Here is a 22583-nt window from a genome sequence, read left to right as displayed (position 1 = left end):
TACTGTATATGCCATACGGAAAAACGGAACGGAACAACGGAAAGGAAACGGAACCACAACGGAAGCAAAAAAACGGAACAACGGATCCGTGAAAAACGGACCGCAAAACACTGAAATGGACATACTGTAGTGTGAAAGAGGCCTTAGGCTACTTTCACACTGACGTTTTATGCCGTCATGTATCGATCCGTTCAGATAATACAACCGTCTGCATCCGTTCAGAACGGATCCGTTTGTATTATCTTTAACAAAGCCAAGACGGATCCGTCTTGAACACCATTGAAAGTCCGTTTTCTTTTGTGCCAGATTGTGCCAGTGAAAACGGATCCGTCCTCATTGACTTGTGCCAGGACGGATCCGTTTAGCTCAGTTTCATCATACGGACACCAAAACGCTGCAAGCAACGTTTTGGTGTCAGTCTCCAAAGCGGAATGGAGACTGAACTGATGCAAACTGAGCGGATCCTTTTCCATTCAGAATGCATTAGAGTGCAAACTGATCCGCTTTGGACCGCTTGTGAGAGCCCTGAACGGAAAGTAGACTTAGCTGTTGGCCGAACTCTTGTTTTAGCCAACAACCCCTATACATATGGATGCTCAGGGCAATCGATCGTATGTGTGATCAATAGAGAGAAGGGACTGCATGAGAAAAAAGGGTCGGGCATGTTGAAACATGCCCAAGTCTTCCCCTGCACCTCCAATGCACATACAAAAATGGCTTTTTGGGTTAAGGACATTGATGGCCAAAAGAATCCATTTGTACTTATGGCACCCAACCTTAGTAAGATCATTCAAGATCCAAGACTCTACCGTGAAAATTAGATCACCACTTTCTGGTTTCTTTTGGTTAAAATAATGTTCTTGGCAAGGCTTCTGAAAGCACGGGCTTGGTTCTCATCTAATACTCCAAGTATGAATACATGGTTAAACCTCGGTAATAAGATTAAAAGGTATGAAATCATCTTATATAAACAAAAAGGTTAAATGGTTTAAGATATGGGGAGAATGGAATTTAACATTTTTCCTGCCTCAACCTTCTTACTATCCCCGTACAGTCTTTTTTTTCGTTGCGGGGATGGGGTGGTGGGAGTTGGGGGGATTTTAAGGAAATATTTTGCATCAAAATATTCATGTATTAATCCTGATGCTGATCCGTCTCACAAATGCATTGCAATACTGGATCAGTCTTTCCGGTTGTCATCCGGAAAAACTGATCCGGTATTTATTTATTTTTCACAAATTTAATGGTCTGCGCACGCGTGGAAGGAAAGAACTGATCCGTTTTGCCTGAACACTTGGGGCCGGTTTCGGCATTAATGCATTTCAATGAAAATTAATGCCGGATCCGGTATTCCGGCAAGTGTTCAGGATTTTTGGCCGGAGAGAAAACTGCAGCATGCTGCGGCATTTTCTCCGGCCAAAAAACGTAAGAGGGACTGAACTGATGCATAGTGAACGGAATACTCTCTATTTAGAATGCATGAGGATAAAACTGATCAGTTTTTTTTTCTGGTATTGAGCCCCTAGGACGGAACTCAATACCGGAAAACAAAAATGCTAGTGTGAAAGTACCCTAAAAAAGATAAACCTCTCTGGGATCAGTGTTGGAGAAAATGCACATTGTGCTATTACCTCTACAAGATGTCAGGAGCCATAAGTGACTTTACACACACAAATTTGCACTGGTGTTTTTTTTATTACCACCAGTTTGTCATGTTTTTGTGGTATTTTTTTCACATACAGTGAGGGACATTTATCAAGACTGGAACTCCCATATGCCTGTCTTGATCCCCTCGCGCTGGAGTAAGATATGCCTAATTTAGTTAGGGTCTGGCGTAGACTTGAGCTATGACCTATGCCAGTAGGTTATGGTAAATCCGGTGGGTGCCCTGCCTCCTTTTCTCGCCACTTCAGAAAAGCGAGAAGAAGCTTAAAAAGTTGCTAGTTATAGCGTGCACCATAATTTGTTACCTTTTTTTACACCACATCTGTGGCGTAAAAAATGTATAACCAGTACGTCTTACCACTAGCGTTTTCTTCCTGATTCTTTGTTTAAATGGAGAAGATGATGTGAAAAGGCCTGAAAATGCCAAGTACTCCAGCATGCTTAAAGAAACAAGATGGACAAAAAAAATTAACCTAATTAAAACATCAGAAGCAAAAAGAAAATGCTTGTGTGTCCTGGGTCTCATTTCTCATAGACCTTCAGCCAGAGTTGTCGTTTTTACCAGAAAACCGCACCAAAAAACAAAAAGGTGCAAAAAAATGCTACTGAAAACGCAAATGTGCAGAAAAGACCAGCAAAGACCTGGGTGTGAACCCACCCTAATAAAACAACCACAGACTTCTGTATCACCATACCCCTCAGATTTCATAGGGAGTTTCTTTCTGTCAGGTCTCAGGTCAGCGCTAGGCCTCACCCGCCTTTCGATTACAGTGGCTTTTGTCTTTCTCCCAGTAACATGTAATGGACACTGCGGCTGCTTCCCCAACTGCACAGTGTGCTCTCCTCTATTGCATAATCCACATGAACCAACGCCTTCTCGTTCCCTGAAATGCCTGAGCCATCATTGCTCAGCTAGCTACATGAGGAGTCTGTGATGAAGTCAGCCTGCAGAATGCGTGGGAGGACTATCAAGGACCCTCCTAGTACACAGCAAGACTGAAAACATTAACCACGCACAAGAGGACGTACATACAGAAGGCTGGAGAGCTTTCCCTGAGCAGTAAAAGTGGTTTCCCATGTCCTTTAGTAACAGCAGGAAGTGAGTGGAGTCAAATATATAAAAAGCACAAGTAACCATCCATGAAGTCCAAATCTCCAGACCAACACTGATACCAAAAGGCAAGAGAAAGTGTCCCCAAGTCATAGAAAGACCGTTTTTAAAGGAGTATTTATGGCATATCCACTGCTGTGACCTGCACCTATAAAGACATTTATTGTTACACTATACAGTTATGCCATAAAAAGTTTCAGACAAGAGTCCCTAGTTGGACAAACATGGATTTTTTCTGTAGGGAATGGGAAGGGAGTTGCTGTCGGATACCTCTGGCAGCGGCTTATTTATCATGGAATATAGAATTAGACATGTTCCAACATGTCCAATATCTTCCCCCCAAACATATGCAGTTAGGAGAGAGTCAGGAGACCTCAATATACAGATAACATCTCAGATCATCATCTAGATTGCCCCACTCCCCGTGCCACCAGGCACATTCAGCATCACATGGTATCCAAATTCTGGACCAGAAGGATGATGAAAGTGTAAGGTGAATTAGGACATGCTCCACTGAAGGGCTCCTTTAAAGGGGGGGTTGTCCGGGTTCAGAGCTGAACCCGGACATCCCTTCATTTTCACCCCGGCGGCCCCCCTGACATGAGCATCGGAGCAGTTCATGCTACGATGCTCTCCTTTGCCCTGCGCTAAATTGCACAGGGCAAAAGCATTTTTAGGCGTTCCGGTGACGTACCAGGACTCTCCATGGGGCTGACAGGAACCCCAGTCACGTCACAGGCACTGATGGGCGGGATTTAGCTCTGCCCTAGCCAGTAAAACGGCTAGGGCAGCGCTAAAGCCCGCCCATCAGAGCCGGTGATGTCACCGAACACACTGCCGGGCGGAAGTTACCGCCCGGCAGTGTGTTATTGAAAACAAAAGAGCCCGTGCCCTGCGCGTAAATCGCGCAGGGCACGGGAGCGCATCGGAGCATGAGATGCTCCGATGCTAGCCTCAGGGGGGCTGTCTGGGTGAAAAAAAAGGGTATGTCCGGGTTCAGCTCTGAACCAGGACAACCCCTTTAATGCCAGCTCAATCCTTTAACACCCATTCTCATGCTGCCATATCAGAAGAAACATACAGCCAACTGTGAGAACAGCATGAGAATGTCACTGAGAACAACATGACGAAAACTAAGGAACGTCACTTTATGGGTAAATAAACAATCTGTCATCAACTTTATGCTGCCTATACTAATGGCAGAATATAGCGGTCTGTCATTTATAAGTTAAAGTAAGTAGTTGCCGAGAACTAACATCACAATCATTGCAGACTGGGCCTGAAAAAGAGTCACGGCCACCTGAGAAGAGTCCTGGTTATTCATGAATTCCTGCTCTCCTGCCCACCTGCTGATGACTGACCGTCTTCTACCTAGTTTTCTCCCTTTCTCTCTAGGAGAGAACTGCCAATCATCAGCAGAAGGTCGGGAGAGCAGGAGATTATGTATAACCAGGACTCTTCTCAGGTAGATTTGACTCTTCTCAAGGCCTGGGCTGCAATGATTATGATGCTGGTTCTCAGCAACCACTTACTTTTAGCTCATCAGTGGCCCACCGCTAAAATCAGCATTTCTGTCACTAATTTATGCTGCCCTCAGTAAGGTCAGCAGAAAGTTGATTACACGTTCCCTTTAAAACATGTTTTAAATATCAAACATCTGCAAGCTGTCGGTAATAAAAGGGCTTTAGACACACCCCACATAAGGGCACATTGGGTGAACTCGCCAGCAAGCACTCATAGTAAACGCTTATTAATCTCCATAACAGTCACTTGTAATGTAATTACTCCTCCAGTCCATCTTCCAGCAGCCGAATACCTTATCATCTCTGCTAATGCACAATCACTAGAAAACGACTCTTATATAGGCATAAATACATCACCCCAGTGTGGTTCAAGGGCTAAAAGCGATTGGCACTCTGATTGTGGTGCTTGCCGCTCCAGTCCCTTCCAACTGTCCTGGGTTCCGGACTATATCAAACATTTTCCATGGATTACTTCTGCCCAAAAAACTTCCAACTGCAATTCTCTCTGGAATGACCGTCACTGTAGAGACTGGCATACAAAAGGGGCTGTCCCATGAATAAATATGAAATCAAAACAGAATATTTCAATAGGAATCATTAAATAATGCTCATGTGCCTAAATATTGATGTAACGAACACTTATGCCTAACCGGCTACTAACCACTCATTCAAGCGTTGGTCATTCAAGTCTGCCCATTACCCCTGATGAAGCCAGATTAGCTGTCGAAACATGTTGGGGGGCGGAATTTAGGTTTTTAATTTGCTGTACTCCATCGATGCTGGACTGTAATCTGTGTGCTTGGTGCAAAACACTTGTGGAACAGGCCTGTTCCACAATTTACACCCCAATCGTGGGGGGATAACATATCAAGCACAGTGCAATACCCTAGCGAATTGAGAAGGGTTTGTGGTGAAAGGCAGTGCGGGTCAGTGCACCCCGCCTGCACATATACGCTTTATACCACCTCTCTCTGGGGTACAGTCAGTTTTAATCTTTCAGCTAGCTCACTTGTCACATTTTCTTACTTTTTTTTAATAAAGAAGTAAAAGTTAAAGTCACCCCACTAAACGCTTTTTTTTTTTGTCTACTTATAATCCCTATCCTGCCATATTGCCATACATTATGTTATTAATAATTTTCGTTCAGTAGATTTTGCCAAAAACGTACTTTTACGATATGCTAATTACCTTTCTACCAGCAAGTAGGGCGTCTACTTGCTGGTAGGCAGCCGCAGAAAACCGCCCCCTCCTTGTGTTGATTGACAGGGCCAGCCGCGATCTCCTCCTCCGGCCGGCCCTGTCAGCATTTCAAAAGGCGAGCCTCCTTATCTCAGAGCCCCTGCGCCGAATCAACACAGGCGCACGATTTTTGAAATGCTGACAGGGTCGGCCGGAGGAGGAGATCGCGGCTGGCCCTGTCAATCAACACAAGGAGGGGGCGGTTTTCTGCGGCTGCTACCAGCAAGAAGACGCCCTACTTGCTGGTAGAAAGGCAATTAGCATATCATAAAAGTACGTTTTTGGCTAAATCTACTGAACGAAAATTATCAATGACATAATGTATGGCAATATGGCAGGATAGGGATTATAAGTAGACCAATAAAAAAAAAAAATGCGTTTAGTGGGGTGACAGAAGCCCTTTAAGTTTTAGTGTCTGGGACAAGAGTGGTTAGTAGCCGTTTAGGCATAAGTGTTCGTTATAGTATAAACCCTTCCCAGATAGGGTCCTCTGTAGAAACGGTGTTAAAAATTGCTGTTCCACACTTGTTATGGTGCCCCCTGGTGTTTTTTTTAATTCCCTCTCAGAACGTCCACCTAATGTGCCCAAAAGCTCAGTCCTACCACCCATATCCCCTTGTACGTGGGGGCAGTTAATGGAGTGAGTCACTATTGTACAAGCCAGCAAATTAGAATTGTTTCATTAGAAACAGCTACAAACCAGTGCAGACACACTAGGTGGACATGAGGAAACCATCAGATGTTCTCCATTACCATTAACCTGAACCCGGCAACCATCTAATGCCATGATGGCTAACCTCCGGCACTCCAGCTGTGGTGAAACTACAAGCATGCTCCATTAATGTCTATGAAGTTCTGAGAACAGCCAAGCAAGTGTGCATCTTGGGAGTTGTAGTTTTAAAACAGCTGGAGTCCCGGAGGTTAGCTATCACAGATCTAATGTATATGTGGGCCTCCAGACTCTCCCCTGATTTTGAAAAGGGCCAAATTGTGATGGCTAGATGACTGGGTCAGAGCATCTCCAAAACAGCATTGGGGTGTCTAGTTGTTAGTACCTACCAAACGTAGTCCACAGAAGAATGAATGAACTGCTGACAGTCATGGGTGCCCAAGGCTCATTGTTGCATATTTGGTGCAAAGGCTAATCCATCTGGTCGGATCCCACAGAAGAGCTACTGTACCACAAATTGTTGAAACTGTGGATGTTGGCTATGACAGAAGGTGTCAGAACACACAGTGCATCATAGCTTGTTGTATATGGGACTAAGTAGCTACAGTCAGATGAGACTGCTGACAATGTCCACTGCCGAAAGCATCTACATAAGCATCAGACACAGACCATGACGCAATGGAAGAAGGTGGCCTGGACTGATGGGGTGGATGGCCAGCCATGTGGGAGTCCTCCCTTACCTGAAGAAAAAAAAATGACACCAAGATGATAGCTGGGACCAGCTATCAAATCTAATGTTTACTGTCAGCTATGGAAAGAAGGCAAGCTAGTGGACAAGGCACAGAGGAATGGTCAGTTGCTACTAGCAGGCCTGACTAGAAGCGTGATGGCTAAATCTCATCTTCAACACGTACTATAAAAGTTATAAAACCCATTCCACTGGGTTGCATGTTTGAATCAGTACCTTTTAAGCAAAATTCTGGTTTAGGACAGAAGCTGTTCATTTTACAGATCCCAACCAATACTAGTCATATTTCAGATCTTAAGGAATTCTACTTTTAGGTGGACAAATAAAGGGCTGGCCATATGCAAACAGGACCTGCTCCTTGTTTTGAGACAAGTTTCAGGATAAGTGGCCAGATTGGCCATTTAAGATCCAATTGTTTAGCCCTTCAAATACACATTCAGAAAGGTATTACATGCACAGACTGTAACCTGGGGTGTCTTATCAGAAACAACCCCCTTCAGGAAGCACCACCACAAGTTCGGCTCCTGCATCCCTAGCCAATTGATGATCTGGCAGCAGGATGCCATGACCGACCAAGCAGCCCCCTGCAGAAGTCTCCGTATTAAAACCTGCATGTGTGAATGGAGACAGCATGCAGTTTCATCATATCAGCTTGTAGTTAGCTGGTGGTCGTCCATCCCCTGGTAGTAGCAGTAAAAGCTCAGAGTTTCGTCTTGTGTCCTGTCACAATTTAGCAGAGACTACATATGAATACACCATGACAGGTTGCAGGTGGTATTAACTTTAGACTGGCTCACCCACTAACAAAACCGGCTTGAACCATATCACCTCTGAAAGTGGAGAAACAGGTGGGGCCTGCTGGTACAAGGTACGAGGCTAATTTGACTCCCCATCCCCCATTACCATATTTGCGAACGCTTGCTTACAACCCTAGTGGCAACAATGGAAACATCTGCCTGATGCTTTATTATTTAGACTCTTACCCTAAGGCTAGCCTCATGCAAGCATAAAACGGCATATTTATGCACCCATTTAACAGGGTGCAAGGTCTGGCCTAACTGCAAGTCTAATGACCCAAACTGACAACATCAAAGGGATCAATGATGTTGAAGGTCGTCAGACCCATGGCTGGGCCATCCCTATTACTATGAAGAGCCATTTGCAAAACAGGGCTTTAATATATCATGGTCCTAAAGAAATGCATTTATCATATAAGCAAGCCAGATAAATGACTAAAACTGGCCATGAGATGGCTGCTGACCAAACTTTGCTTTCTAGACTCCCCATGTAAACATGTATGCTCAACCAAGCATGCATGTTTACCTCCTTAGGGAATAAGCCACTGTCAGACACCTCCGAAACTCAACACGCTGATCATTAATTTGTCTGACTGCAGACATATCATAGGACTCCCTGCCGGGACCCGCTGACATAATCCCACTGAGAATGGAACCAGCTATCAAATCTAATGTTTACTGCCAGCTTTACGTCATCTTATTATATGAAATAATGCAAGTCCATCTGCAATGTGACCCAGTAGATGTAATCTCACACTGCTGCCCAAGTACTAAGCCTTCCTGAGCAAAAAACAAACAAAAACAAGTATTAAACCCAAGCACCATCTAGGCAGCATTTACAGGAGTTCCCTCATATAATAAAATCAATCCGTGGTGGCCGTTTGGACACTATTTGCATTCACACATAAGACGTTAAAAGTAAAAAGTAAGCGCTAACTTCAGCATCTATTATGCAAGGTACAAAATATCAACAATAAAGATAGCCCCAGCATCCCTTACGGTTATTACATATGTCAACCATGGTACCAGCAGCAACATTAAAGTGTGTTCCATAGGTAAAAGCTGGATATTACCAATACAAGGCCTACTCTTCACACAAAACCTTTCCATTGGTGTCAGAGAGAACCCCTTCATGGATAAGTGGGTGCACTTGCACAGAAGAAAATAATGGAATCTACACTCTGTACTGCTTGTAAATTGCTTTCAGAACATGTGAAGATACTTACGGGGAACCTGTCCACTTTATGCAGCTCTCATTGAGGGCAGTAAAAAGTAGTGACAGACGGTAATTTCGGCAGTGTGTCATTCATGAGCTAAAAGTAAGTGGTTCCTGAAAACCAAAATTATACTCACTACAGCTCAGGCAAGGAGTCACGGCTACTTGAAAAGAGTCATGGTTATCCTTGGCCACCTGCTGATGTTGACAGTCTTCTTAGTTTTCTTCAAGGGGAGAACTTCCAATCCTCAGCAGGTGGGTGGGGAGAGCAGGCGTTCACGAATAACCATGACTCTTCTCCAGGCTCAGGCTGCAATGGTTTTCAGTGAGGTCAGCATAAAGTTGTTGACTGGTTCCCTTTAATCCAATGAAGAATCACATTCGTTGGACATTTCAGCCAGACATCAACATGTCTAATATCCAATACAGAAGACAGTGCTAAAAGTTTACATCATTCAACTGCAAGAACATCATGTGAATCAACTGAGGCGTAGATGATTACTATTAGAGGGACATGGTTTAATCAGTCAAAAGAAGGACATCTTAAGACAAATGAAACTGCTGACCAGGAGCAGCCTTATCTGCTGGAATGTGTGGCTGAGTCACCCACAACATTGACTTCCATGAGCTACAAATGTTACCCTGGTCATGCTATATTACATGCCTTGTACACATCTTGCACATGAACTTGCTAAAAGCTGTAGATGCTCTCAGATGTTGTTCAATGCACAGGGTCTAATATTTTGCAGGTTGAGGTGCACTTTAGTCAAACACGTAGACAAGGTTTACGCAGTGCGCTCATGGACTACTGCCTCATATGAAGTGGACTAGAGGTACGCCATCATCCAGAAGGCTGCAGGAACCCAGGTGTATCTGGCCTGCTGCACTGCTCTGTAGAACTATACTGGAAAGTGAGGACAATGCTGTGCAAAGAGACAAATGCAATGACACAATGCACTGTACTTCTTGTTATAATGAAGATCTGATGCGTCTTATAGCCAGGTCATGAGCTAACCTTACAAAATTCAACACAAACTGAAAGTCTGTGTTTTAAAGCGTCCATACCTGAAGTCAGTGGATGAAAGGACAAAAATTAACAATGCAAGAGCTAGCATTATTTTCAGGCCAAATATTAAAAGTACCAACCTGGATCCCTGGCCAGAAGAAGCAGAATTCTTACCTTGTGCAACATACAGATTGAAGACTATGCGCTGGTCACAGACCCAGAACCATCATCTCTAAACCGTACTCCTATTTTCAGTTTGGAACTGACAGCAATCGCCAGTCACAGCCCTGGGAGGGCCGGCTGCTATTACCGACCAGGACCTGAAATTCCAGTTCTCTTACATTGCTGCCTGCTTTCCTAGGCGAGCTGGCCCAGCCTACGGGGTGTCAGGTTGCATAGAGAGAGCATTTGTAGCACCTTGCAAACAAGCAGATCACATACCTGGATGTGCCTGTACCTGTTGACTTCATCGTTAACCCTTTCCACGCTGTGTCCACATTCAAAACAAAGCGTGCCCTTTCCCTCTGCTAAAAACAAAGCCTTGTGTATTAATTCGCTTTAATATATTTTTCCCAATGGCTGACAGTAAATATATAACTTGTAGACTGCACTCAGGTTACTATTGCAATTATTATTGCGTATTATTTGAAAATATGAAAGAAAATTCTATCTTTCAGAAGCAACATCCACCAGGTAGCCCACCTAACTGCAAAAATTCACATAGGCGGTAAATTCACTGTAAATGCACGACTTGAAATCATACAACTCAAAGTCTCTTGGGGGGAATCTATCACACCCTGCGCCCCCGAATTCTGGCTTCAAAGTCTTTTTGGGGTCGCTTGTACAAATATTTAGCAACTTTTGCAATATCTACACCACTTACGTTTTGAAAAGTAGGTGGGAAAGTGATTGTGTTATCCATTTTAATCAGTTTCACGCCAAATTTATCACTGTGACTTTAAAAAAAAAAGACACAAAAAAACATTGCAAAATCACTCCAGTAGGGGGTGGCATAAAAAAAAAAAAAAACTGTATTAGCATCACTAGACAAAAGTTTTAGGTTTAAAGACACAGTATGTGCTGTCCGCATCTTTTACGGCCCCATTGAAGTGAATGGGTCGGCATCTGACCCACAAAAATCCGGCTCGGATGCAGACTAAAAGACACGTCAGTGTGCATGAGCCCTAAACACGCCTGCAAGTTACGGAGGGAGTTGGGAGGAATAGCTGTCACCCAACAGCAATCTAAGTGTATGGGCACAAGCTTCAGTCTCTAAAACGCTCTTGCACACGAGCGATACGGATGGTGTCAGGATCTATTCACTGATCGTTTTGCACGCAAGTTTAATCAGTTTTTTCTCCAGATTGTATCTGGATGTATTTTTCACATATGTAAAGAAAAACTGGAGAATAACCATCTACATCTCCTAGTAACCATCAGTAAAAAAAACGCTTTGCATGCAGAGGTCTTCCATTTTTCTTCCATTTTCCTGAACGCAAACATGATGCATGAAAGCCGCCGCTCATGGGCACAGCCCCAGTGAAATGACTGGGTCAGGATTCGGTCCAGATGATGTGTTCACAACACGCATCGCATCCGAATAAAAAAAAAAAAAAAAAACGCTTGTGTGAAAGAGTCCTAAAAGAAAAAACTTTCAGTGAGGAACACAAAGTCACATGAGGCAAACCGTACCCCAGAACTGGTGCCCAGCTGCCATCTTCCTCTCTCTCACACCTAAGGCCAAACTTTCTGGTGGCACACAATTCTTAATGTAAGTTACATAAGCAATATTCGGCTTCTCCACCGGTGTACCCGATCAATGTGTTACCAGGAAAATCCTTTCAAGCCAGGTGAAGGAAAACATAGGTTATACCCTAAATGTTTGCTGGCAGTCCGAGAGGCCCAGTGAACCATGTTTTGCATTAGAAATTAGACAATGGAAATAATAAAAGGTCAGGGTAGGGCCTGTGTGTGCAGCGCTCTCTCCATTGCAGTCTATGGGAAGAGCCTAGCCTGCTTATAAGCTACACGGCTGCCTTATTGACTCAGCTCAGGCAATTCAGAACCATGCTAAGCAACCAATTTTCACCAGTAAAATCAATAACTTTTCTTAGGCATTATGCACACAAACCGTACTGGCCATGTCCATAATGTGGCCCACAAATAGCGGGTCTGCTATATATGGGCAACGGCCATGTGCACACCGTTTCACGGAGGTGGACCAATTCACTTGAGTGGGTCCGCAATCTGGAAGATATCATGCGGAGGCACGGAAACGGAAGGCCACAGAAGCACTTTATTTTTTTGCTGTGCGGATGGATCGCGGATCAATTAAAGTTGAATGGGTCTGCATCCATTAGCGCTGGCCATACGGACGGCGCCCGTGCATTGTGCAGCGCAATTTGCGGCCCCCAATGCATGACATTTGACATGAGAAAAGAGCATGGTCGCCTTTCATGTACTTCCCTAAAGCGTTTTTACTTAAGGCAGAAACACAAACAAGTGGTTTGTGCCGAAAAATGGGAAGATGTAACCTCAGTGCGGAAGCAAAATGTTCCCCTCCAGCTGAAGTAATATAATAGGGGACTTCAGAGATTCAGTAGGAACCTTCTGTACATTAACCCCTTAGATACCACACAAATATTTTTTAAATCGCATTCCAAGAGCTATAAAACTTTCTCATCAATGTACTTGTATGAGGTCTTATTTTTTACAGGACAAGGTCTACTTTTTAATGCACCATTTTGGGTACATGTAATGGTTGATTAAAGCCAGCTGTTTAGATAAAAAAAATACAATTTAGTTTACATCAGTAAAAAGGCATATTAGTGGTCACTAAGGGGTTAAAGAGGCTGGTTCATGCCAGACAACTCATTTCAGAAAGTGACCCCTAGGGTCCCACTCCCAGCACCCATTAGCAAAAAGCTAAATTTGCTGGAGGGAGCCATGGCCAGCCGGGTGTTTTCCCCTGCAGAAAAACATAGTATGATGTGGCTGTAATGCAAAGACGGCTCGAGCCCACCCTACAGAGCAGCTCTCTATGCCTCAGTGGGCCAGACCTAACTTCTTAACCCAGCTACCAAACCATATTATGAGCTTTTGTTTCTTTGTAGAGGTTGCTACATTGATTTACAGTGTATTTTTACATGTGATATGTCTGCTTTAAATATTTTATTAAAGGGGTTGCCCAGCCTTTAAGTGATGGCCTACCCTCAGCTCCATCGCTGGAAGTCGGTGCCAGAGCTATACTGCACCATCAGCACCTACATTCACTTCAAAGGAACAGCGCTGCAGTTAGGAGCAATGTCCACCATCACAGCACAAGTCACAAGATCCATGTAGCCAGATTGTGGTTGGAGCCACACTATTTCTATTCATGTGTTTCAGAGCTGTTATTAAAAAGGGCTGCTCCCCTACAGGATAGGGGATGTGTGTCTGATCGGCAGGCACCAAGCCACTGAGGACGATGCAGATTTAAGGGGGGTTGTGTACCTCCGTTTTATGCTCCAGTTAAACAGGGGAATACCAGCAGCACATCGTCCTGTTAAAAAGGGATCTACTGCCCAGAAGAATCTGTATGGGGACAAGTGACTGCGGTAGAGATCACTTGTCCCCATTCAGAGGAGACGATTGCTGCATGTTAATGCACCTGATATGACAAGGCAAGTATTGTGAAAGTCTGGTTTATTCCCGATAATTGCATGCAACATTAGTCTGTGCATGGGCTCTTTCACACAAGTGTGTCCCTTGCGGGAATCATACTCCGTGTGAGAGAGGGATTGTGCGTTCTGGACTTAGGAAGAGCACGGCATTATCATGATGGATAATGCTGTGCCTCTACCTGACTCTTCTGTAGAGAAATCATACTGACAGTTTTAGGTCAGTATGATTCCGTGTCACGGTCCCTCCTGTGAGAGGTGAGAAGATCGGATTGTCTTGCTGCACATGAGGCTATCTGACTGGTCTCTCTGTTTTCCTCTATGTATGTTGTTTGGCAGGATCTCATCTCTTCTCAGGTGCCGCTCGTTATCAGTGATGAGGCTTTATTTAGATCCGCCTCACACTGCTGACCATGCGGTTGATAGTTTCTGCTTGGAGTTGCTAGTTTGTCTTGGATCTCCTGCTTCTCCATACATCTCTAAGCCAAGTTCTTGTTGCCTTCACTGTTTATTATCTGGAGTGTGTTGTTTCTAGGCCTCAGGGAGATGCAGGTTCCTTCATTCTGGAAGGAACCAGCTGTCTCATCATCTGCTACCTATCCTAGGGCTCGTCAGTTTTAGCAAGGCTTTAGGTATCCGGTGTATGAGTATTTCCACCATCAGGATCTGCTCATACTGGCAGGAGTTAGGGAAAGGCCTAGGGATTACTAGGAGGTCACCATCCCTCTTCCTTAGCTTTTGAGGCCTAGATTGTTGTCTATTCGTTGTGGTGTGTATTTGGTGTTTTCCCTTCCCATTAACCTGTGACATTCCGTTACAGAAAGGTCAGGCAGAAGCACACAGCAAATACTGTAAAAGGGACTAAACTGAAGAAATCCTGATGCATACTGAACAGAATGCTTTCCAGTCAGAATGCCTTGTGACAAAACTGAAGCATTTTTTTCCGGTATTGAGCCCCTATTACGGAACTCAATACCGGAAAACTTTAACGCTAGTGTGAAAGTACCCTTACCCATTCTGACTCTAAATTTTTTATCCCAACTGACTTTGTTAACCTCTTCACTACTTGCATCATACATGTACAGTGCTAGTTGGGACTTTAAAGAGCTGTTTTACATGACAGACACCTGGAGAGTTCATGATCAGCTACAACGCCAATCACAAAACATTTAACCCAATCAGGACCATGGCATCTGATCAGTCTTTTCCCTGCACTAAGGCCGAATGCACACGGCCATTGTTCACGGCCGTGAGGGTCCGTGGAACCGCGGCCTGGATTCCTCCTGAGAGCAGGAGCGCACGGCGTCATTGGTTGCTATAGCAACCAATGACGCCGTGTGCTCCTGCTCTCAGGAGGAATCCAGGCCGCGGTTCCACGGACCGCTCACTGCCGTGAACAACGGCCGTGTGCATTCGGCCTAAGACTAAGGGAGTTGATATGGTAGCCTTGGGCCTTCGGAAGGCTCAGAGAGCTGCCATAGTGAAGTTCATTACAGGGCTTACAAGGAGCACACTGATGTTAAAGGGAACCTGTCACCGGGATTTTGTGTATAGAGCTGAGGACATGAGTTGCTAGATGGCCACCAGCACATCCGCAATACTCAGTCCCCATAGCTCTGTGTGCTTTTATTGTGTAAAAAAAAAAAACGATTTGATACATATGCAAATTAACCTGAGATGAGTCCTGTCCCTGACTCATCCCACTTACAGGACTCATCTCCGGTTAATTTCAGCAGTCTTTCAGCAATCAGATGACCAAATGTTAAAGTTCCCATACTATTAAACTATTAAAACTGAACAGTGCAACTGAGAAAATTCAAAATGGCCATTTTTAGGTCACTTTAGCTCCCCAATTTTTTTAAAATAAAAAAACTAATAAAAAGTCATACACTTCGACATAATATTAATAAAAATTTCAGATTGCTATCCACCCCATTTGCATTTTTTTCCAGCTTCCCACTACATAATATACAATATAAGATGGTGCCATTAAAAAGTACAACCAACCCGCAAAAATCAAGCCCTCACATGGCTATGTGAACAGAAAAATAAAATATTATGAATTCAGGATGGCAGGGAACAAAAAATGTATAAAAATTATAATAAATTGCTGCATCCCTAAGGGGTTAACGTTTTAAAGGGGGTTTTCTGACACTTCTATATTGATGAACTATCCTCTGGAGAGGTCATCAGTATCTGATCGGTGGGGGTCTGACACCTGGGCCTCCCACTGATCAGCTGTTTGAGAAGGCACCGGCACTTGCATTAGCATAGTGGCCTTCTTGCAGGTTTTCCTAGAGCAAGTGATGACACATTCATAGGGTCACTTGGCTTAGGGCGTAGCTCAGCCTCATAAAAGTGAATGGGGCTGGAGTGCAATACCAAGCACAGCCACTTTACAATGTATGGCACTGTGCTTAGTAAGCAGGGAGGCAGCCACAAAGTTGTTGCGAGCGCCGGCATCTTCTCAAGCAGCTAATCAGCAGGGTTTCCAGGTGCCGGACCCCCACCAATAAGATTTAAGTCTCGGGAAAACTCTTTTAACCCAACACTAAACTTTGAAAATATTCAAAAACAAGTATAAGAAAAAGTCCATCGCTCTTCGCTTTCTCTTTGAGCTTAGTTTTTCTAAACCCGCTGTCTCCCTGGAAGTAGCGCTCTGTTGGGTACAACACTGCAGTCATGGTACTGGAAGCAAGATATCAAATGTAAATACCCAAGTACAGTCTTTATGAAGATAAGTAATAATAAATTAACTTTTTAAATGACCAGTCCATCCTTTAGGCAAAACAGACCTAAAATGTGACATTAATCTGTTCTGTATAACACGAGTAACCAGAACAGAGGCGTCTTCTAGAAAAATAGTGTAAGAAACAAAAGGTCTTCAGTGTATGGACAGGCAATGCATTATATGAAGAGAAGACCCCCTAATTACAAAACAGATCAAAGTATTCCCTCTCCTATTAACCACATACCCCAAATCGCAGGGACATCTAAAAGGGCCACGGATGATTAGCTAGCCTTTAAGTTAAATATCTGGGAGACAAAGGTCAGTATATCTGCGGCCAACGCTACTATCAACAAAAAGAAGTACAAAGTCACAAAGTGATCACACTGCTCTACACACCGCTCCAACATGTGCTACTACTTCCTTGTGAATAGAGTCTTTCCAGAATGTATACACTTGTAGAGCTATAGGCTGAGGAGTACAAAACTAGGGGTATATATAGACTACATTTAGTAGTGGACTATGGTCTCTGTACTAGTTCCATGATGGAAAATATTGTATAATTTCTTAGCTTATGTGTAATATTATACGTAAACGTACGACATTCTACTACATACAAAGTAATGGAATACCTAAGAAATTATAAAGATTATTAAAATCAAAGGGGTTTCCAGGACTAGAATCCTGATGTTCCATCTTGAAGATACGCCATCGATATCTGATCATGTGGGTCCGACCACCACCGATTAGCCTCTTCCTAAGCCAGTGTCGTCACATTTATTGGCAGAGTCCTGTTCAAGTGAATCGGCCTCTGCTGCAATACCAAGCACAGCCACTATGCCATGAACAGCGCTGTGTGAGGAGGCTGCACACTCAACCTCTTTAAACAGCTGATCAGTGGATGAGATACTACTGATCTATCCTGAGGATAGGTCATTATTATTTTACTCCTGGAAAACCCCTTTAAATAAAAGATAGAAGTCAAAAACACATTTCAGTGTAAAACTTCTGCCTGCTGGGCCATTGCCAGTCTCATTCCTTACAAACTGGAATATTACTTGTACAATATGTATTAAAGCATTTCCAGCTTTTGGGCAATAAGGCACTGTCATATGCCAGTCACATCCTGCAAGACATCAAAGGACCCGCATAATATTAAAGGGGTTATCCAACCCCAATAATGCCTGGGCACAGGTTATACTCACCCAGCTCCCAAATGCTCAAGATGCACGCACGGCCGCCGAAGCATCTTCCAGTTAGGTGGATCCAAACATGCGGTGAAGGGGAAGTGCAGCCAATAGCATGGAAACGAGATTCCCTAGCATCACTAGGGAGGCTAGTTCCCGTTGCGGCCTGCTATTGGCTCTCCCTTCGGCAGATGTTTTGATCTACACGATGGGAAGATGCAGCGGCGGCCGCGCGGGCATCTGGAGCACGCGGGTGCCAGGGAGCGGGGTTAGTATAACCTGTATGTGGTGCCTGGGCATTTTGGGGGCATTATAGGGGTTGGATAACCCCTCTAAGTTGCTATTGTATTGACTATGCAGTCACTTTCACCGGGTCAGTATTTTGCATTCATATTTGTAAGCCAAAATCATTAAACCTACAGAGAAAAAGTACAATGGAAAGATGTGTTCCTCTTCTGCGTTTTGGACCCCTTCCTGGTTCTGGCTTACACTACAAATATGGATGTACCTTTATCACGGATCGAATACGAACCAATTCATTTCTAGGGGGCCGCAATAAATGTAATTAGTGAGGTAAGTTATAAAACGTTTTGTGGAGAATAGGCATTTCCACAACGGGGTCCGCCTAAAGTGCGGGATGCACACAGAACACATCCATATTTTGCGGATAGATAATTTGCGGAGCACAAAACGGACACGGTCGTATGCAGGCTACCTTAGGTAGACTGCCTGTTGTAACATCCACAGACCCCCCCAGCCCATAACCGTGCCATCCACAGACCCCACCCCACCCCTTAACTGTGCCATCCACGGATCAGCCCCCCCCCCCCCCCCCCCCCAAGTATACAAATATAAAATGTCTTATTCAATAAAAATGTATTACATATGCCCTCTCACTCCTAAACTCCTAATAGTACCTTACATCCTATTCCTAATAGGTTCTGTACAACGCCGGTGTTCCGGCAGGCAGGCCGGGCGGCCAGCGCGTCACTCACTGATGTCACTTCCCTGCGCCGCCTGCTTCATTCATAAAGTAGGCGGCGCAGGCACGTGACATGAGAGTTACGGTGCCGCCCGCCCGGCCTGCATTGTACAGAACCTATTAGGGATAGGATGTAAGGTACTATTAGGAATTTAGGAGTGAGGGGGCATATGTAATACATTTTAATTGAATAAGACATTTTATATTGCTATACCGGAGCGGCGGGGCGGGGCTAAGTACACTGACTGCACCACCCCGCCGCTATTCCCGGCCCCCAGCTCCTCCTACCAGTCCCTCCCCCGGCCCCCGCTCGCTCGTACATCGCATCCAGCGATGTTAAACCTGTCAGCATTCGCCCCATAAGACACAGGGGCATTTCTCCCCCATTTTTGGGGGGGGGGGGGGGAAGTGCATCTTATGGGGCGAAAAATACGGTATATTCAGGGACGTAGCTTTAGGGGGTGCAGAGGTAGCAGTTGCTACCAGGCCCAGGAGCATGAGGGGGCCCAAAAACCCTTGTGCCACATAAGACACTGGCATTATAGAAAGTGCAAGCTGGTCAATTTACACCTCTGGCTGGAGGGAAAGGGTTAGGTCAAGAATTTGACATGAAGGGCTGCCCTTTCAATGTTTGCCTCTGGCAGCAGGAAGGCTATGTGCTCCCCTATCCCTTGCCAACAAGCACTAAGGAAATGGGGGGCCACGCTGAACTCTTGCACCAGGGTCCGTGAGCCTTTAGCTACGCCCCTGCACATATTGCCAGCTTCATCTGTCCCTTTAAATGTTGTAATACTAATATATATATATATATATATATATATATATATATATATAGTGTGTGTGTGTGTGTGTGTGTGTGTGTGTGTGTGTGTATATATATATACACACACACACGTACTAGGATGTACTGTTCCTGAGATATAAAAAAAAAAAAAAAAAAAAAGCAAATATGACACATCACATGACCTACATTAGCCAATAGAAGCAGCTCTTTCTCTTCATATCCCAACGGCCATACACACTATCACATGACCCTTATCAGCCAATAGAAGCTTGCAGGCCCTTAGTCTCCACATACACAGTTTTACTCCAGGTTTCCATAACAAACCCAGCCATTGTCCTTCACTGCTGTAAGTTAGCTTTAAAAGGGGCAGGGTGCTGTAGAGGTCACTGTTTTGGGGGATACTGTTGATATCTTTTAATGACATACACAAACATTAAATAGATGAAATATACCCGTGCAAAGCCGGGTCCTTCTGCTAGTATTTCTATACAAATTTCTCATGGAATGTGCGATACCCTTCACATGTTACACGTTCCTAAATGCTATTAGAACAAGGACTATCAAAGTCTATTCAATTTGACAGTGTAGGCAGGAAACATTGCATGTGTAGTCTATGTGAGACAATATAATGGAACAATATAGAAGAGACTTTATGATATTATGCTTTTCGGAGGGGGTTTTACAGGGAGGGACATTTCAAACTACACTGATTTTTACTCTGCTAATAGACAAGACACAGCCAGCCGTCATCCCCAGGACCATTTCAATCAGACAACTGGATATGCCAGTCCTATGGCAGGAACGGAGGGCTGTCCAGTCTGGCCTGGTGCGTCTCTCAGTATTAGGACTTCCATTGACTAGTACTAAAGACATTTACATGGGGCATGCTTATCAAAAAAATAAAAATAAAAATTGAGGGCGTTTGCCAAATGAATGTGAGAATATTAACACATCTGCCCGTGATGCGGCATTTAGTTTACATTAGGGGTGGTCTTCTGAAGCTTACTAACACCACGGTCTTTGCACATCTGTTACGCTGCTCGTGGTTCAACTGACAGGAAGCCCAAAGACAGATATGCAATACTAGTGACAAATATTTCCTGCCTTTCCGGCATCAGTTTTTGTTTCTTCATTAGTTAAAAATAATCCATTAGAAGGATAATGCTAGAGACTAGTGACCTTATACATGTGAATCTGAAGACTGTACCCACAGTACCCATACAAGGGCTGACGGATGGATAATCGACCATTCCTAAGGACACAGGGCAGCACTCAGCTATTTGGTGGCTGACTGCGTCTGCAAAGAATTCCCGTTTTTCGGCAGCTATAATCACTCATTCACCCACCTCACAATCAATGAAAATTTAAAGGATAACAAGAGCCAATCAACGTGCATATAGTGGACCGGCACTGAAAATCTGCCTGCATAAAGGGGCACTATTAAAAAATACAAACATCTACTAATATAATAAATGCATATTAGACCAAGTTTACATTTTTGCTGCTTTTGGTTGAGCAACATGAGCACATGCATGTCATAGTGGTGTGTGCCCTGCACTGGACCCCTCCATTAGCCAAAACAACATTCAGCCTGCCATTTATCTGAATGGTAATAATCTGGCATGGCAGCATGGTGCCCAATGTGCAGCCAGTGACCTTAGCTGAACTCCAAAGGGGACTATACTTTACACCAGTGTCAGCCCAATACACGTTTTCTGAATGGGAAGAGGCGTGTAAGCCGCTACCAGACATCTCTGGTGTCACCTATATGTGTTTTAAGGCATTATGGGGACTTTTTAGCTAAAACATTTTTTTTCGTAAATTGTGCATTATTAAAATATGTGCATTCAGGGCAGAGAAAGGGGCTGCAGACCAAGCCGTCAGAAAGCTGGTCTGATGGAGCAGCCTGCAGTATGTGAGAATGCGAGCTTTCCCATACATGCAAGCGAAAATTTTAATAAAACTATTACAAAAATAACCAATAGCCAAAAAATAGATAAAAATAAAAAAAAAGTTAAACATCCATCTTTTGGGGGGTAATATGAAGTTATGCCCTTGGGTAACGATTAGATCGGTGTGAGTCCCAGCGGTAGGACCCCATCGATATAACAGTTATTCCCTATCCTCTAGACAGGGGATGACTTGATATAACTGGAATACCCCTTTAAGTCAGGACAGCAACACTATACACACAGGCATGGCGCCATGTGCAGCTCTTCTGGTGTCTAGAGGGATGGTAATACCTCATCTATTCCTGGAGACTGCACTAGCGTGGACTACTTACTCCCATGATTCATTGCATCTGTCACGGGGCACACACAATCGGCTGCACTATCTATACAGATAACGCAGGAAGGAACTATGTGCCTCCAATATGTCAGCGCCCAGGTAATTTTCATGAAAAAAGATTAACACATTATATTCCACTGACTTACATTTGATTGAACTAAAACTAAATACATAAGACTCCCCTTTGCATCACAGAGCTCACCAGATTTTACAAGCACAAGGTTTTTTTGCTGATTCAGGGCAATTAACAAAGACTGTATTCTTATCAGGCCAGGCCGTAACTGGTGAAGGATGAGGCGGGTATTGGAGGAAAGCGAGCAGCGATCTCACCGCTGTCACATGCTTATTACCAGCATATAATCTATATCATGAGAAGCACATCCCTCCCAGGGCATTGTAGCTCAGCTGGTTCTAGGACTGTCTATAGAAAAGGAAGAGACACAAAATGATCTCGAATACATCAAAGAAGAAAGAGGAGGAGGCGATGGTAAAATGCTCCTCTAGCTTGAGGGCACTTTGGCTAAAACATCAGAATTTCATTATGATCACTTAACCAAATATACGGTCATTAGCTGAAACTCTCGCACTACAAGGAGCTACTGGAGCATAAAACAAAGGCCTCATGCACATGACCGTTGTGCGTTTTGCGGTCCGCAAAACTAGGATGGCGTCCATGTGCATTCCGCAATTTGTGGAACGGCACAGACAGCCATTAATATAACTGCCTATTCTTGTCCGCAAAACACAGACAAGAATAGGACAGGTTTTTTTTGCGGACCACAGAACGGAGCAACAGATACAGACAGCACGTTTTATGACAGCCTGTAGTCTGCATCTTATAGGTTACAGATTGCAGTTGTCCTGCAGTGGCAGCTCTATGTTCTCATTCAACCTGCTTCTAGAAGGTGCTAACCAGGTAATGAAAGTATACTAAAGAGGTTGTCCAGAACTCGGATACGGATTACCTATCCTGAGGACA

The 22583-nt window shown here is 44.1% G+C and overlaps 1 protein-coding gene across 5 annotated transcripts in view; it reads right to left on the bottom strand.

Moving 5' to 3' along the window:
- ELF1 (E74 like ETS transcription factor 1) overlaps window positions 1-22583 on the bottom strand; it is a 104204-nt gene that overhangs the window by 30503 nt on the left and 51118 nt on the right. The window contains exon 1 of one of the 5 annotated variants that reach the window (XM_044283815.1): window positions 10150-10268. The exons of the other annotated variants lie outside the window; for them this stretch is intronic. The gene's annotated coding sequence lies outside the window, so the exon portion shown is untranslated. Of the gene's footprint in view, window positions 1-10149; window positions 10269-22583 lie in introns of those variants that run through there. 5 annotated transcript variants of the gene reach the window in all.

Source organism: Bufo gargarizans, chromosome 3, assembly GCF_014858855.1.
Source record: "Bufo gargarizans isolate SCDJY-AF-19 chromosome 3, ASM1485885v1, whole genome shotgun sequence".
NCBI classification, from domain to species: domain Eukaryota; kingdom Metazoa; phylum Chordata; class Amphibia; order Anura; family Bufonidae; genus Bufo; species Bufo gargarizans.
Note: the sequence above shows the minus strand (reverse complement) of the source record. Positions and strands in the feature narration are given on the sequence as shown.